Below are 19,013 nucleotides of genomic sequence, written 5' to 3' on the forward strand. Positions count from 1 at the left end.
CATTCACAACCACTACATTCTTATTAACCTTTGTACACATTCCTTTGTATATGCTAAGTTCACATATGCTAAATTCACAGGCAAGAGCACTGTAGTAACCAATGCTGTAGTGCCCCCACGGCTCAAATGAGCAGGTGGTTATTTCATTTGCCACTATCTAAGGCTTCCCTGTTCCATCTCTGATTACCATTGATCCTCAGCATAGTTGTGGAGAAAATTGATCTTCCTAGAAACAATGTATGGTTGTGAACTATCTCCACTGACAATTTCAACCAGAAAGAAGAAACCCTTAAAGTGAACAAAATTTGGCTACCAGTCCTGAGGAATAGCAAAATAAGGACTCAGCAAATGCAAATAAGAAACCATTCAGAGTCAGGGGCTTTCCCAGCAGATAATGATCACCAATTAGCAGACATTAATCCTCTTTTGCATTAGCTTCCCAGGCTGAGGCCTGCCATCAACACAGAACAATACACATGCAAATCACTCCTGCTTTCTCAGTCTCACACAGTATATATACACCCAATTTTTCCAGCCAAAGCATTCTCTGAAGATGCCAGTCACAGATGCTGGCGAAACATCAGAAAGAAACTATGGCGTGTTACAGACCGCCTAAAAGTGGTGGTCTGCCAGCTGTGCCTGTTGCTGCGTCTGGGAACCATGGCAACCAAACTGCATGGTTCCCGGATGCAGCGGAAAAGAAGCGCCAAAAAGAAGTGCTAGTCACGCACTCGCGTCCGTGACATCAAAATGGCCCCCCATGTGGACAGGCGCCGCCATTTTGAACGGACTCAGTCCGGAAGTGACGCCCCTTCTCAACCCTAATACACCCCTTCCTAACCTAGCACGCTTCTCTGGCGCGTCTGTAAAGCGCCTCTGCTACAACATGGCCACATAGCCTAAAAAACCCATAAAAAACTATGGATGCTGGCCATGAAAGCCTTCAACTTTACATATCTCCACTGAGCTATCTTTATGCAAAGTCTTTATTCCAAAGTCCAAAAAAATTCAAAATCCAAAACACCAGAGGGAAACTCAAGCTGTATAGCAATAGATATAGAATCAATTATGTGTTTTTTTTATACACTTTCAGGTATGGTTATGGAAATTGCTTGAGATTTGCCCTTCAAAATGCATCGCCAAAGCCATAATTTTTTGCCAAATCACTGTTAGTAAGCACAGTAAATGAGCTGAACTTTGAGGTGGAGACATGGCATATCAAAGTCAGTTTTTCTCAGCTCACCTCCACAACATGTCAGTAGTAGCATAGGAATTGTAAATAAGTTCATAACCTGTTTCATCACTAATATTTTCACTGAACACAAAAGAAGAAACTCCTTACAGATATCTTTGCTTCAAAAAATTATGGCTTCAAATTTAGATGGCTTTATTAAAAAAAAAAAGGACTAGGTACCCATAAGCATAATCCACAATACTTGAATGGATCTTTCATGTACAGTGGTATTATACTTTTGTATATTAGATGGAAGAGACAGCCATCATCTGTAAACCCTAAATGTGAGCACTGGGTATGTTTGATTGGTTGCTGCACAAAATGGGGTTCTGAATTAAACAACCTTGTTGGTTCTGTCAGGGCCCTTCTCACATTCTTTGACAACATCAATGGCAAAAACAATAACAAGAAGTGAATCAGATATCCTATTATAGTAATTTTATCCACTTTGGCATATACAATATAAGGAGAAATATAACACAGACAAAAGTTTCTTGTTTCTTTTCAAGTATTTTTAGAAGTTATTTCGAGAACATTTTGTGTGGCTATAATGTTATATACTGTTACATTTTTGTTTTTGTATTATGCTTAAATTTCCCATTGAATTCCCTCTGAAGTTCCAGAAGCCTCACAAAGTAAACTGGGCTGCTTAATATCTAATCTGGATAAGGGAAGAAGATATGGAGATAGGGCAGATTGCCTGCCCAAATATTTTATCGCTAAACTTATTATCACCAAAACATAGACCATTAACAACATTGCTCATAGTAGCCCTAAGGGAAAGGAGCAAAGTGTAAATGCAAATGGTGTTATGGAGTGCTTTGTGTTTATACAAAAATCACTGCAGTTTTCAAATGACCCACTAAACTAAGAAGATATGCAAGCCACTGGGGCATGGTTAATAGATTTAGAGTGAGCTCCAAAATGGAAAGTGGGAAGCGGGACACCAGGCTGATGCATAAAGCAACAAAATGCCATGTTGCTTAATTAACATGACCAAAAAAATAGCTTCCCATGTTTTAGGAATAATAATGGCAGGGTTTCTACAAAGGCTGAAGTGATTAAAACAACCAGCACAGAGCCATTTGTTGCAAGTGCAGACTAATAAGGTCTGCTAGGAAGACATTACACTCTCCAATTATAGAACAAGCTGCCTCTTTCTGGTGCAGGGAAGCACTCTCAGTGGGCCTTTAAATTTTCTCTAAAGATTTGTTTCTTCTCTACAGTCCTCCCTTAGGTTCCCCCCTCCTTTTATAGGAAGCTGCTGTTCACATTATTGTTCGGTGCCATCTGAAATAAAACAAGTTTTGCTACTGAGGAGATTCTGTGCTGCCGAGAGGGTATGGAAAGATTTTATATTTCCTTCCATGCTGGATAATTATAACAGCAGTTATAACAGTTTACAGAGGGGCTAATTTAGCTACAATAATGATGCAGGCTTCCTATTTCTTAGCTTCTTGGATTTCAGATTCCTTCAGAAGCTGTTTTGATGCTGCTGGCATTTTCTTCAGACAAGAAAGGCTGGATGTTGTGGTTATTTTTGTTGTTGTTGGCAGTGCCTCCAAATGGTCTTTTCTGTTGCAATATTTGCTTTCAGTTCACAAACACTGAGGGTTTTGCCACTTAAACAATAGATGCATGCTAAGTAATGTGAGTTTGAAACCATATATATGTTCTGAGTTGTTTTCTCCTAGGTGGTGACATTCATCATCATTCTTCACCGGGGGAGTATTGGATCTTACTTAATTTCACAGTTTCAGTCTATGAGCCTAAATTGTTAAGTTACCCCTCAAAATGTTGCATTTAAAAAATAATTGCAACACACTTCTCTAATCAAAAGCAGGTGACTGTGGACGAGAAATGCACACACACACACACACAAATGCAGATATTAGGGAAAATAACATTTTAAACTGCATAATATCAGAAAAATGGCTTGCATAAAAGTATAATTAAGCATAGTTTTTTGTGGGTTTTTCGGGCTGTGTGGCCATGTTCTAGAAGATTTTCTTCCTGACGTTTTGCCAGCATCTGTGGCTGGCACCTTCAGAGAATTAAGCAAATCGGTGACCAAAGAGGCAGTCATTAAGAGACATTCTACATTGAAAGTGTAGAAACAGGCATTTGCACCTGAACATATCAAAGTTAAGACTGTAATAATTCTCAAAGTTCAGGGGAAATGGAAATTAAGAATCAGAAAAATTGGAAGCTGGTGATTTGCCCATCACTAGTGAATTTCTGTATAGTGGACTTTTGTTATACGCTGGGGTTTGGTTCCAAGATCCCCCATGGATAACAAAATCCATGGATGCTCAAGTCCCATTAAATATAATGCCATAGCAAAATGGTGCCCCATAAAAAAATGGAAAATCAAGGTTTGATATTTGAAATGTCTACTTTTTTCAAACATTTCAAACCGTGAATGCTTGAATACGTGTATAAAAAAATCCGTGTATAAGAAGGGCTGACTGTATAAATATAAGCAGTTATGCATAAATATGGCAGTGAAATCAATGAGAATGAAATACAGTAGCCTCTGGGGTTTGGTTCCTTCCAGAACACCTTGTGGATATCAAAATCTGTACATTCTCAAGTCCCATTATACACAATGGTCTAGTAAAATGGTGTGCCTTATAGGAAATGACAAAATCAACCTTTTTGCTTTTTGGATTATCATCATCATTGTTATTATTGAAATATTTTCAAGTCATTGGTGGTTGAATCAGTGGATTCAGCATTTGTGGATACAAAGGGCCGAGTTTAACTATTTCCCCAATGAAACCAGGTTCACCCCACCATTTCCTCTACCCTGGTTAGCATTTTTGGCAACTAAGACCTAAGTACACTGCTCCAATATTGCAATTTGACACCACTTTAATGGCCATGGCTCAATGCTATGGAATAATGAAATGTGTAGGTTGTTGTAACAATCAAGCTTTATAACAGAGAAGGCTAAATATCTCACAAAACTACAAAACCCAGATTTCCATAGCACTGAGCAATGGCTTTTGAAGTGGTGTCAAATTGCATTAATTCTGCAGTGCAGATCAGACCTAAGGTATTTGAAAAAAAGTTTGGAAAGTCCTACTTGAACCAGATTAGAAATAAATCTTCATAGCAGAGTCAGGGCACGATTATATAACAGGGTTAGGAAAACTGAAAAGGTTCAAGCTGTACTTTCCCCTTGTTAAACCAATATATCCTCATGCCCCCCCCAAAAAAAAAAAACCTTTTGAGGCCTATAAGGTGCATGAAGGAATACCACTATGCTCCCAGGGCTACTTTAGGAACAATATTCTTCAAATCTGGAAGCACCTTTTAGGCCTAAAACACCTCAGGAGGGACTAAAACAGCATTTTTTGTGAGAAGGAAGCTGCCCAATAAGACAGCAACACAGAATTGGAGGAAAAGGCCACAATTTATTAACAAACAGCACAAAGGTTAGAGTTGGCCCAAAGCATAAGGTCTGGATCTGGAAACATCAACCAACACCTCAGTTGATTGATGTAAGGTTGCTTGGTCATGCCCAAGCATTGGGATGATGTAGGGGCAACGTAAGCACCCTCTTGCATATATGCAACTGGTCAGTCACATATTCCAGTAAGCCCCTAGTCACTGACAGATGTTCACTCGATGTGGCCCCCCCAATGGCCACACCGCCTGCCCTCAGCACTCCCAGGTCTGATGGACTCCCGATCCAGTGCTACAGAGCCCTGGAAACCATACCCATGAGATCCAGGATCTATGCTGCCTAAAACAAAGTTGTGACAAAAAACGCCCTAGCCAAGGGAGGAAGGGTGGGAGAGCTAAGCTAAAATGGCGTAGGATGGCACGCGACATGGCCTTAAATAGACCCGCCCACCAATAGGGGACCTGGAAAGAGTGGAGGCACCACCTCTCAGGACCCTACCACCGCTGCGCTCGGAGGTCTGAGTCAGCCAATCATGGCTGACTTTTGCAATGCAAGCTGGGACATGTAGCCTAAGCACCGGGTGCAAAAGAGCTGCCCTTTCCACCCCATCAGCCAATGGTGGATCTTCTCGCTGGCATAAAGGCTGCTGGGGCAGGATAGACCTTCTGCCCCAGCAGCAACGCCAGCCCAGTAAGTTGGGCAGTGTCATTTATTGCACTCATGTGTGCAATTATTATCCCCTTTGGAGAATTTAAAAAGACAGTATGGCAGCAGTGCTACAGCAGTGCTACAAAAAAAGAGGGGAGGGGGGAAATGAAGGGGGAGGTTAGAGGACATATGGGGACTGAAGAGAACATGTTGCCCATATCCCTATTGTGTAAGCTAACTGATTGCTAGTACTTGGGATTACAGTTACCAAATGTACACTATTTGGGATTTTTTGTTTTTGTTTGTTTGTTTTTAATGGACTAGCTCAGAAGCAGTGAACAAATAAAATATAGGATTAAAAACGGGGATGAAACAAATAACCAATGTATAAAAACTAATTATCCCACAGATAAAGAGAGAATTTAGCATCACAGCTACACAATAAATTGCATAGAAGAGGCTAGGAAGCCAGGTCTGAAGATCACAGATTTTCTAGCCTGGGTGAAGAAAAAGAATTTCAACTGGTGCTGAATAGACCATTAAAAGGTTCTAAGCAAGCCTCTTTTGGAAAGCAAGAAACCTCTCTTCCTGATAGCCAACCACCTCACTTCACTTGGTCAAGAGTATTGGACTTCTGAAAAAGATCTTAAGGTTCCTGTTAGTATATATAGAAGATCATTTTTCAATCAACTTAGCCTTGGGAGACAAATAAATAAAAGAAATGAAAATAAAAATAATAATATGGAGGAGGAGGAGGCAACACTGCCTCATGCTATTTTATAGTTTGGAACAAGCCTTTTGAGTGGAGAACAGACAAGCCAATGGAGGCAACAAAGCCTGGTCTAATGTGACTGAAGTGCCTGGTCACAGCTAATAATAGCAGCCCTCTTTAAAATCAAATGAAGATCCTAGATGATTTTCAAACACAGCCCTATGTACAATGCTTTGCAACAATTCCAACAGGAAATTGCTAGAGCATGCATAGTTGTTAAGGTTGCTAGAGTGAAAAGTGGAGAGGGCTCCTGCCCCTTTAACAGCTGTCTAGAAAGGGAAAGTTCAACAGGTCTTGCTTGTTACTTGTTGCATTATAAGCAACACCTGCTGAAATTTCATCTTCTGCACAGCTATTAAAGGGGCAGGAGCCCTCTCCACTTTTCAATCTGGCATTCCTAGCTGACTGTAGCCAAAACTGTCCCATGCAGCTTACTACTTTGACCTACAGAAGTCACTTGAGCTCCAAACAACAAACAGATCAATGGGTTACAAAGCACAGTACAACCTTTTTCAAACCAAAGCTGCTGAGGTGGACAAACTAATCACCAACAAGAATTATAGTAGTTGTAACCAAGCATTCAGGAATTCAAATGTTTTGAGCCATTGGAATCAATATTACCTGTGACATAGAGGTTTCCTCTATGTTGTTACTTCAAATTCCCTTTTGACAAAACTCTATTGTGTGAATTTGATGGCATTGCATAATAGGGCAAAACAAGGAAAATAATTTTGTGTGAGTATATACACATTCCCTTTCACACACCCTAAATTATCGTTGCTCTTTTTGTTGCATCCTCTTGCTTGTGTTATATATATATATATATATATATATATATATATATATATATAGTGGTTAAATAGAAATTGCTCACTCTAGCTGCCAAAAGCATAAATGAAACAATTTTACCCAGTGGTTTCAATTTCATGTGAAGAAATGCCTCTGCATATATTTGTATTCAGTCTTGCAGGTGGCAAATGCCTGTTAAGAATTTCAGCACCTGGGTTTGACTTTCAAGTATGCTAATATCAGAGCACATACAATTAGAGATGACAGTTGTAAAACCCATTGACTCTACTTAGACTGGGAGCTGAACTTCTTACATTTGCTAGTACAGCTGACAGACAATCCCCCAAATGTTTCAATGTGTATGCATATCAAAGTTGGCGTCTCTCCTACCCTAGCCATGCACATGATAACAGAGACTTGTAAGAGAGCCTGAGTGTCTTACCCAATCATCTGGCATAAAAGAACTACTGCTACTTCAGTAGAATATTAGCCCAGAATAATAATCTCCACAACACTGGGGATACATATTAGCTCACTTCATTTAGCATCTGGGGAGCATTGCATCTGTGTGATGCTGTCTTCATTTGGAGTAGGTAATCTTTTTGAATTATTACGATCATAAACTAGGATGTGGTACTGGAATTTTAAAAGGTGATACTCAATTTTTCTAACAGTTGTGATTAGCAATACTTGCTAGAAGCGGCAGTACTTCATGGTTAGGCAGTCCAGAAAAGCACAAATAATTTCTCATGCCAAAAGGTTTGAATATGGGTGCATCATTCTCATTCTCTCTCTCTCTCTCTCTCTCTCTATATATATATATATATATATATATATATATATATATATATAATCTCTCTGTGCAGGGCTAAATACATAATAGAACAGTGGGGCTGCATGTTACCTCAAGCACAAAATACAGAAGTGAGAAAGCCTCTAGAATAACCATGCCATAATTCCATTTATTATGAATTTTATATGTATTGGAAACAGTTGGACAGAATCCCTAAAGGACATTGTGTATGGCAGCCATGTTTCCAGTGGAATGGTGTGTGTGTGTGTGGGGGGGTAATACCACAGGAGATATTTAATCTAAACTGGGCAGCAAACACATAAGAGGGCACTTTCCTGGGATTTGCCAGGATTCCATATGATGAAGCCATAACAGAGTGGAGCCACAGGACTATAACTGGGTAGTGTGAAAGGGCCCTCTTTCCTGCCCAGTTTACACCAACTATCTTCTGTCCGAGGGAAGGATCTAGTGTCCTAGTGAAGGACTAGAGCTCTCTGGCTGGCACTTCTAAATACCACTTCTTAAACTGCAATTCCCAAGATACTATAGGTCATCGCTATAGTCCTATGCAGTCTACACTGCAGAAATAAGACAGTTTGGCATAACTGTTACTGCCATGGCTCCATCATCCTACAGAATCCCGAGCTTTGTAATTTTGTGAAACACCAACACTCTGGCAGAGAAGGCTAAAGACCCTGTAAAACTACAAATCCCAGGAGTCCATCCAATGAGCTACAGCATTTAAAATGTTGTCAAACTGCATTATTTCTATTGTGTAGATGCACCCTTCAATAGAAATTTTGTATTGTGAAAGGGCCTCCTAAGAGATTATGTACATATAGCCCTGTTAATTGCATCCATTGGTATCATGACTGAAATAAACCATTTGGAGCAAGTTTGAAGGCGGGTCAGCACATTCTCACCAAATGATCAGTGCCTTTTTCAAACAAGATTATGCATGTATTGTTCCAAGCCTTTGGACTGTGAGCAGAATTCAGTTCACATTTGCTCTTTGTATATGCAGTTTCTAATGCTTGTAGAACATATTAGGTACTTCATAGAGCATGGAAGCATCTCTTTTTGGGGGGTTGCAGCCATGTTTACTGGGGAATTTAAGAAACACTACTTGTAATCCTTAACATTAGACATGGTAGGATTTCATCAGTCATGTAGCTGGGTTATATTCCTGGAATATTTTTAATCAACAGAAATAATTCCTTTAATTCTTTTTAATGAGCTCTTTTTTTATGAAGAGCAATATGTTATTATGGCATCCACATGGTCATTTTTAGCCAAAAAATCCAGATTGCTTAGAAGCTTGATTTATTTCTGGAATATCTGCATTTTTGTTATTCCAAATTATTTGTTTCATCTTGCAACAATACCTATTGTTGCCAATAACTTTTGGCAACAAAAGAATCCCACTTTTGGGGGGAAAGGCAGGATATAAATAAAGCGATTGATAGATTGATTGAATAACTTCTTATTTTAGCACTGAACACTCACTATTTTAATATTCTAAAGAAAGAGAGACAGGCATCCAGCAAGCTGCAGCTGGGGGGTTGGGGAAGCAACACTGGAATCAAACCAACTGCTGAAAAAGAAAGCCACAAAATGCATAATGATGCATAATATTACACTTCAGCATGGGTATCACATAGGGTTTTTTTATTATAATTTTAAAATTATTTTTGAATTTTATTGCTTTATTTTCCTAAGCGTTTAATGTATATGAATCATATACATTAAGAAGTTAACTTTAAAAGATTTTGTTTTCTTAACATTTTGATTTTGGGAATTTAGGCTTCAGATTAAAGATGGATGGCTTACTGTCCCTGACCGTGTTACAAGGTTCACTTACAAGTGCATTGTCTCCTGTTCCTGAATTGATCAGTGATTTAAAATACATACACACATGCTCACACAAATGAGTATTTGAATGCATTTATTGGTATATAGTGTCTCAAAATGTGCATTTCTGAAGCTATTTTCTTTCAAAATACACAAATCTTAAATGCTTTTTGTGATTATTTTATTTTATTTTTGGATGTTTTGTTACATTCAGAAAAAGATGACATCAGTTTATATTCTAGGCTAAGACTCTATAATCCAATTTAACACCACATCAACTGCCCTGGCTCAATGCTATGGAATTCTGGGAAGTGTGGTTTTGTGAGACATTTAGTCTTCTCTATCAGACTACAATTCCCAGAATTCCATAGCATTGAGCAAGGGCAGTTGTTGTGTTAAACTGGATTATTTCTGTAGTGTGGATGCAGCCTGAGACACTAGTTGGGGAAATGCAGAACCAGTCATCTGATGTGAAAGTTCACAAAAGTCAAATTCACCAAACCCCCCTACTCAAAATCATAAGTCATCTTTCCTCCTTTTCTTGCTACCAGTTTCAGAATACAAAACAGACAATCCTTCTGAGAGCATCCAATAGCCACCCTATTACATGGAATAATAACAATGTTGTCGTTGTTGTTGTTGATGATGATGATGATATACACAGCAGCACAAAACACTTATTTGCTGATGGAACTGTATTCCTCTGAGCATGCCCCCATCACATTACTGTGTCTACATGATGATGTTGCACTTCTCCCCCCACCAGCCATCTAGCTGAGTGACACAGTATGTATGTTGAATACTTTCAGATATATTTACATCATGGTTTGCCTAGTATTGATAGTTTTAATAGTATGTGTGTGCATGTGTGTTATGTCATTGTGTATACACACAGACTTACACACACATTCAATAAATTCTGTCGTCCCCTATAATTATTTTCACATTATGTGAGCTTGAAATGGGAAAGCTTGACATATTGGAAAATTCATAGTTCATCTTAACAATGAAGTCAGATATTCAGTACTGAGTACTGAAAGTCTTGCCTTCTCTGAAATGTTAATGTTGCTAAACATAAAATATAGATTTTTATGTCTATCTAATATTAAGAGGTTTAGATTTCTCTTGTTGCCAGTCACTTGTGAAAAGTCACAATTGATGGCATTGAAAAACATGTTTTCATTAATCATTTGATGTCATTTTACAGCTGATCTTCTGGGTGGCAAAAGTATAAACAGCTCTACAAAATTAAAACTACATCCAAGTGTAAATTAAATCCGAGAAGTGATTTTTAAATTGTAAAAAAAGCAACTGTCAAAATAAAATTGATGCAACGGATTCACAACTTTGATATTCATTAAAATATTTTCTGATGGTAAAAACTATGCTATTATGAAAATGGATTTGAGAATTGGGAGGGAGGATTGGAAGGGAATATTATTTGACTTTCCATAGAAGCAGACTTTCACCACCTCTCAAGAGGTGTGGCAAGAAGAAATGCATCACTTCTTCAAATGACACCTTTGTGAGATTCAGAAAGATAAAGTCTACACAGAGCAATGCACATATTTAAAAATGTGAATGATCAAAATGTGTTAAATTGGGAGGAAATGTGCAAGCATGCTCCAGGGTGAGGAGCTTCCAGGGGCAGCATGCTTGGCCTTTCTTGAGGAAAAGGATGGCATGGCACAAGGGGGGCATGCTTGGCCTCCCTTGGAGCCACCTAATCATTCTCCTCATGAGGAGGACAGAACTGCACAAGGAGGAGCAGGCTCTGTCTCTTTTAGGACCTGCAGCACAGTACAGATGTAAGGGCCATACCAGGTATGTCACCCCTCTTCTGGGATATCAACCTGTGTGGGTCGTACCCCCCTAATGACAACGCTGGGGGAGAGGGTCTGTTCTCCTGTTGATCATCAAGCAGCTAAATGATGTTCCCATCACTTCCTATGCATGATCTCCAGTGCAACAGGCAGAAGCAGAGTTCCTGTTGCAATTCTCCCTTGCATCAGAGACCATTCATAGAAGCAGGGAAAGGACCATCAGACAGCTGCTTTCTGAATGACAGGGTAATACACCCCCATTGATTGTAGCAGCTGCTGCCAAGTAAGTGGGGATTGGGGGACTTTCACAGTCCCTGTGTATCCCCTAAAATAGGGCCTATGTGAGGATCATGAATATGAAACAGTCATGTGTGTGTAACTCTAAGTCAGTGTTTCCGAACCTGTGCTCTGGAGAGCCCTTAGCACCCTGCGAGTCGAAAAGGTTAGGAACTGCTGCTCTAGGTCCATGATGGTGAACCAATGGTATCTGTGCCCGCTCTGGCATGCAAAGCCATTTATAAGGGCACACAGAGAGGGGTGGGTGTGCAGGAAACAGAGGAACAGGCACCTGCCCAGGCTCAACTTCTCCAGAGGCAGCTGAAGGCCTGGAAAGGTGGGGAGGGGGAGAAGGCATGCTCTTGTCCCCCCCCCCCATCTGCCTGGGTGGGTGGTGGGAAGAGGAGGAACAGGCACGATGACGGGAGGCAGAAGTCCCACTCTTGGGAGGCAGAAGTCTAGCCCACTGGGAGGCAGATGTCCTGCCCCCTGCCACCAGGTGTTACCCGGTGCCAGAACATGTTTAAGTTTGGGCACTCGGTCTCTAAAATGCTTGTCATCACTGCTTTAGGTTATGCTTTCACAAATGCCCAACATGATTCCAGCCACACAGCATAACCAAAGATACCTATAACTGCTCTTGTTTCTGAGGAGGTGATACAGGGACCACCTACTCTCAATGGAGATTATCAGATGGGAGCAAAATGTTATTATTCCATCCTTCACTCATGGTATTTGCACAATCAGGGAGATTATCACACACACACAGACACACACAGACACACACTTATCCCATTTTTGTCCTGTCCATAAAGAGTAATGGACCCATCATTTGGTATTAACAGAAATTCCCATTAATACCAAATGATGGGTCCATTACTCTTTACATCTGAGAGAAGAGTATGATAAGTGTGCATGCGTGTGATAATCTTTCCCCTGATTGCACGAATACCACAGGCTAAGGATGGGATAAGGATGTTTTGTTCCTCTGTCTGATCATCTCCATTGACTGCAGCACTCAAGCAAAAACATGCTTTTCTATACCTCTCGCATGGCCTGCTAGCACTGAGGCCCTCTGAGCTTTTCTCTTAAAGAGGCACAGGTATACTGTACAATTTTCATATTAGTGATGTCTCACTCTTGGAATCCTTATTCAGTAGGGATATAAATCTTCACTAATATTCTTCTTGAAGGAAACCATGAGTAATTTTAACAATTTTATGTTTGCGTTTGGAAAGTCTTTTAAAAATGTGCAAAACGGTTTTGAAGTTGACTCATAGTCTGAAATTTAAATTGTGCAAAATTTGTATGTGGAATTTTCTGTACAGTTTCTGTATGAACTTGCCTATGTCTTGAGATCTTCTAGAGAGACTTAGACCATGAAAAAGGACTTTCTTGATGACTCCTTCTATTCTCTGGAACCCAGAAGGGTTAGACATATTTTTGTTGTTGTTGTTGTTGTTGTTGTTGTTGTTTCTGCAGGCCTTGAGGACCTGCTTAGGGGGTATGGGTCTTGCATCATGTGCTGAGTTTTATATTTGTTGTTTCCTTTTAATGGTTTATGTTTTTAATTGGTAATAAATTTTTGATAGTTTAATTATATTTTTAACTTTTGAATGCTATGGTTTTTTTAAGCTATGTTTGTTTCAACTGTTGTAAACTGCCATTTGGATGGAGGAACTAAAGACAGGATGCTGCTGCTGCTGCTGCTGACGATGATGATGATGATGATGATGTTTCCCAGAATTTGATGCTCTGTCTCCCTTCTGAGGGGCACAACTTTGGGAGAATATGGGGCAAATTGGAAGAGTTGGCACACCAGGGAACCTCAAGTGGTGAGATTAAGCCTACAAGCCAGGGACCAACATTATATTCAGAACATAAAGAAGATTATGAACCATTAAGAATTAATTGCAATGTCTGAATCCCCGCTTAGCCATGGAAATAGTGGGCAACTTACAGTTCCAGCCTCAGGGGAAGGGAATGACAAAACCCCTCTGTACAAATCTTCCCAAGAAAACCATATTACAGGATTGCCTTAGGATCACTATAAAGTGGAAATGACTTGAACGCACACAGCGATGAAGAGTTTATTTACTTAGCGTTAATAATAATAATAAGTTTTATTTATATCCCGCCTCTCCAAGAGGGATTGAGGTGGGTTACAACAATAAAAAGTACATAAATGAAGTACATACTGGTAGATACACACATAAATAAAATTACATAATCTCCTTATCCCCTTTAAACCTAAACAATCTCCTTTCCATCAATCTCCTTTCCATCATAGTTCTAAATAAAATCATACTCCTTAAAATTCCATTTCTTGTGAACCTCCTTAGGTTTCTTTTACATAAACTGATATATAGATACACATAGATGGAATATATGAATTCTGTCTGAATGAACACTTGAATTGATTTCATTCTCTCCAGTTGTGCCAGAGTTTCTGTTTTTATATATCTGTGCTTCCCCAACAGGGAAGAGATTTTTAGCCCTGCTGAGAACAGAAGAAATAATTTTTCATGCAGGTCAATTGTACTAATGTTGAATAAAGGACTGGTAAATGCTAGGCATTCATCAATAAATAGCAATAATTTTTTGTACAAATTTGTGCAGCCACTCACAGACAGCACACAAAAAGTCAAGGAAATCACACCATTTTGCTTCAGTAATTTAGAGCTTGGGGTTGCTGAAATTGAATTGTCAGGAGGCCAATACACAATATAACATTGAATGAAGATGCATTGTATGAAAGATATAAAGTATACTGCATTTGGGGTTGTTATGCAAATTAATATCATTTGGAATTCTTATGCACATACATGAGTTGGCACAATATCAATCGCTCTGCTACTTTTATAGAAGCTCCTTTTTGTGTCAATTGATGTACATTACATCTTACAAGCTCTCATTTCAAGTATTTTGATTGTTTGATAATCTTGTCTTGTCTTTGTTTGTATCCATCATATCTATTCATTTTTGTCTAGCAGCCCAACTCTAACACTTATCCACAGATTCCTCATAATGTTTATGAACACTTAAGTTCATGTGTCTCCATTACATTTACTCACATTTGGCTGCAAGTCAGTGCAACCATTTTCAGCTTTCACATCTGGTCTTTTACCATGTAACCTGGCTTATGCCTTTTATTCCAAAAACCCCATAGACCTGCTCTCTCTCTCTCTCTCTCTTTTCTTTTCTTTTTTCTTTTCTTTTCTTTCCTTTCTTTCTTTTGCTTTTTAAGACCATAAATACAGAAAATCTTAATTAAACAAAGCAAAACAAAATGTGTGTTATCTTGAGGAATCACAGGAATGAAGACAGTGAAAAGGGATGTGGATCAGACCCTTTTTAAAACAAACAAACAAAAAAAACACACTAGCCCCCAAGGAAAACATACTCAAGAGTTTTGTACAGCTAACTTTTCCTTTTGCTTTGGCATCACGGATCTTGAGAAGAAAATAGTTACTGTGACAAACTAATGGATATAGACATCATTCAAACCAGTTTCGTGCATACACGATGTGTCAATGTGAATAGAATTTCAAACAAAAACATCTAAGCAATTACCCAAGCAGGAAAGAATTATATTTGCTAGAAACAAAGGGAGCTTTGTCACCTCCTGACTTCACAGAAACAAGAACACTTGTGTTCATATGCATGTTCATGCTCCTTCAGTTGCGTTGAGGTTTCACCAACTGAACAGGCAGTCAAAAGGAAGAGAGAACAATTTTGCCCCCCTTTTCTGGAGCTGAGAAATGTAAGGTCAAGGTCAAGCTGAACATTATCCTTCCTTCATGTACAAGGCTACTCTGTCTGTCTGGCACTTACCTTTTTTTCTAATAGAAATATTTGAACATTCAGTAAGGGAAGGAACTTCATCCTTTAAAAAATGTATTACTACCCTGTCTCTTCACTGGAACAAGTCCTTAAGGAAGTTTATGACAATAGTTCACCTACAAGAGTATCTTGCCTTCATATGCTTCATCATGACATATTTCAGTGTGGCCTAATGCTTAGCGTTTTGGGAAGACCAATGGATCTTCTTTCCATTCTACCATGAAGATACTGTCACAGACAGTAAACTTCATCATAGGGTTAATACCACAGTGTTACAGTCTGCCACAGGTTTATATGTTACACTATAGTTGCAGTTTATAAGAGGGCATATTGCACAGCATATTGTGTTGCAATAAATATTATGAAAAGAGGATAGTGGAGCTACAGCTATTCCATTTTTCTTGCTCTTGACTCCAACCTGAACACTTGAATAAGAATATTCCATGACACCTTTAGGCCATCCATTACTGTTTGTGATATAATTCCAGAACACTTTCAGGCTGTTCATTACTGTTTCTAGTGATAAAAGCAGTGGCATCTCTAGGGTTGGTGTCACCTGGTGTGATAACGCATAGTGTCACTCTCCCTTGACTTCCTTCCATACCGCACCATACAGAATCCTTAGTAATGATTTTGGAAGGAATATATATCACTGAATATAATGACAATAGTTGTAACATAAACAACTGGCAAAATTAAAATCACACCTTTAAATTACAGTGGGGCCTTGATATGCACTAGGGTAGGGTTCCGAGATCCCCCATGAATTCAAAAATCTGTGGATACTCATGTTTCATTAAATACAATGGCATAGTAAAATGGTGTCCCTTATATGAAACAGAAAATTCAAGATTTGCTTTTTGGATTTTTTAAAAAATATTTTTGAGCTGAATCCATGGATAAAGATAATCTGGCGAGGCTCGTCTCTGAACCCAACATAATCACAAACATGGTTGATGAGGACTTCTCGGTGGCTGCCCCCAGACTCTGGACCTTATTTCCCAGGGAGGTCACAATGGTTCTTTCCTTGTTTCCTTTCATTGGCAAGCTAAGACATTTGAATTCAGATAGGGTTTTAAAACAGAAAGTCTTTAAAGAATATCCTGGGGATTTTGTACTGTTTAAATTATCTTTTTAACTGTCTTTTATTCTCTTAATGAGTAATGTGTTTTAATACTGAATCAATTATATTGTCATGTTCACTTTCTATGTTTTTAATTGTATTTTTTAAAATTGTGAGCTGCTTTGAGTTCCAACTTTGGAAAAAGAAGTGGAATAATAATAATAATAATAATAATAATAATAATAATAATAATATGTACAGTTTGAGTGTGAGCTCCAGCATTTTAAAGAGATGTGGGAGAATGAATGCCACAACCTATTTTAGCCAAAAGGCATACTAAAATGTGGGGAGCAGTGGTGTCACTTGCCAGTTGGGGTGTCACCTAGTGTGGTCCACATTCCCCACATCCCCCCAATGATGCCCCTGGATAAAAGTGTACTAGTTGAGACCACTTAGTAAAGTTTAATTGTCCTTTATGATACTTTATCATACTTACAGAGGTCTGGATAAAGTGTAGTGTGGTAGAGAGACCTCCACTCCCATGCTATGGATGCTTATAAGCAGAAAGAGAACTCCAGTTTGACCTATGAAGGGAACAAGAGCTAGGGTTTTCTGTTCCTGTAGCCCTCCACATACAGATGAACTGCTACTCCTGCTACTTGATGGGTACTGGAGCCCAACTACATTTGGAAGGTCACAGACTAGCCAGTCATTCCTTTCTTCCCATGTGCTTAGTAAGGTTTGAGAAGGCAAGCAGGGATGAAATGTGTGGTCTCATGTCTTCTGTCTTATCTTTGTCACCCATCTTCACAGTCCTTCACATCTGCAGTGGAACCATCTCTGCTTTGCCAGACTTCCTTCTTGTTGAAGAACCACAGTTATCCAGAATTCAAAGTTTCAAAAGAAGTTTACATTAGCAAAGTCGGTTCTCCACTGGAAATGTTTAGCCACAAATGTATAGAAGGATGTGGAGCTGCAACATCTCTGGGTTCAACTCTGCTGTCCCATGCATGCCATTCTAATCATGAAGAAGATGAGATTTTTTCAACAAGACTCCAGCAATGATGGATACTAAACTAAAATGTAATTATTATTCCAATTAATTAATGAGGGAGTCATATTTTGAAGTTGGCATTGGTAATGATTTTTACAATTGTATCAAATAGCCATTTATTGTCAATCCATGTTATCTCTGGCACAGTAACTACTCCATAGTAGTTGGTGCAATAACTAGTCTAGCACTCTAACTATTCCATTAGCTGAACTAATTATATAATTGCCAATTCCACACACAGAACTCAGGAGCTTATCCTGAGTTCTAAATCAATTTTTCTCTATCCAGTTTGAAGCTTAATTTGGGCAGTATCCTGATGTTATCAGAAGGTTTTTGCTGCCAAATTTGCTGCCCGAATACATCCCGGGTCCATCCCCACTTCTAGGAGTGCTCATTGTGGCTCTTTTTGGATCTGGGAGTTTTCCGGGTTAAAAAAAATGGCTGCTGGAGCACTCCTGGAAGCTGGGATGGACTTGGTCTGCATTCGAGCAGGAAATTCAGTGACAAAAACCTTCTGATAACATCAGGATGCTGCCTGAATTAAGCTTTAAGACAGACAGAGGTAAATCAATTTAGTAAGCCACGGGATAAGCTTCTCAGTGTGGATTGGCTTTGAGTGTGCCCTGTCCAGGAGGAAAATCAGCAGTCACACAGGGATCTCAGTTTATAATAGCAGTACGAGCACACAGCCGTTACTCTGATCTAATGCTTTGCATTTAATAGATTGTTTAGTCTTGTACTGTATCCAGTACCTTCAAGCTTCCAGGGAAACTTTCCCACAGTTGGAATTAATATATAGCTTAGCTCCAGTAGGTAATTATATGGCTCTCATCTGTAAAGTGAAATTACAGTAATAAGTGGAATATCCATAGCATCTGCTCAAAGGTTTTGGACAATTTAACCTTGGCCAGCAAGGATCCTCTCAGCTCCAAATGACTGGCAATATTTAATGTCTGTCAGATATCTTTTGTCTTTCATGATATAGTATCAGATGCCTAAAAAAAAAGCTTTCAAATTATGGGAAAGGCTTTAAAACTGACAGGCTCAGCAAAGAAGGATTGTCAGTTATAACAGAAGTTGTATGAAGGGGACAGACACGGTTGACAGAATGCTTAACATAGACTTTGAAGACTGGCTTCCAAACTATGTAGAGCCAAGAGTGAATGACTCTATTTTCCAAAATATGTATGTAAAAGTATAGTCTTAAAATTTATGAGTTGTTGTTCCTGTTGTATTTAAAGGTTATTATATTTAATTCTATCTTGCCTTTTTCCCCTCAAAGTAGCTTACAACAATTTTTTTTAAAAAAATACAATATTACAAATCCAGAAGATACAAAAGTTAACATAAGATTAAACTATTAAAAAAATAAAACCAGATTAAAACATACACTAATAAAATGCACACACACACCTGTACAAGAATAAATACAATCCAGCACATTATTTTGGTAGG

Source organism: Sceloporus occidentalis, unplaced genomic scaffold (genome assembly GCF_023333645.1).
Source record: "Sceloporus occidentalis isolate IW3139 unplaced genomic scaffold, rSceOcc1.0.p SCAF_2, whole genome shotgun sequence".
NCBI classification, from domain to species: domain Eukaryota; kingdom Metazoa; phylum Chordata; class Lepidosauria; order Squamata; family Phrynosomatidae; genus Sceloporus; species Sceloporus occidentalis.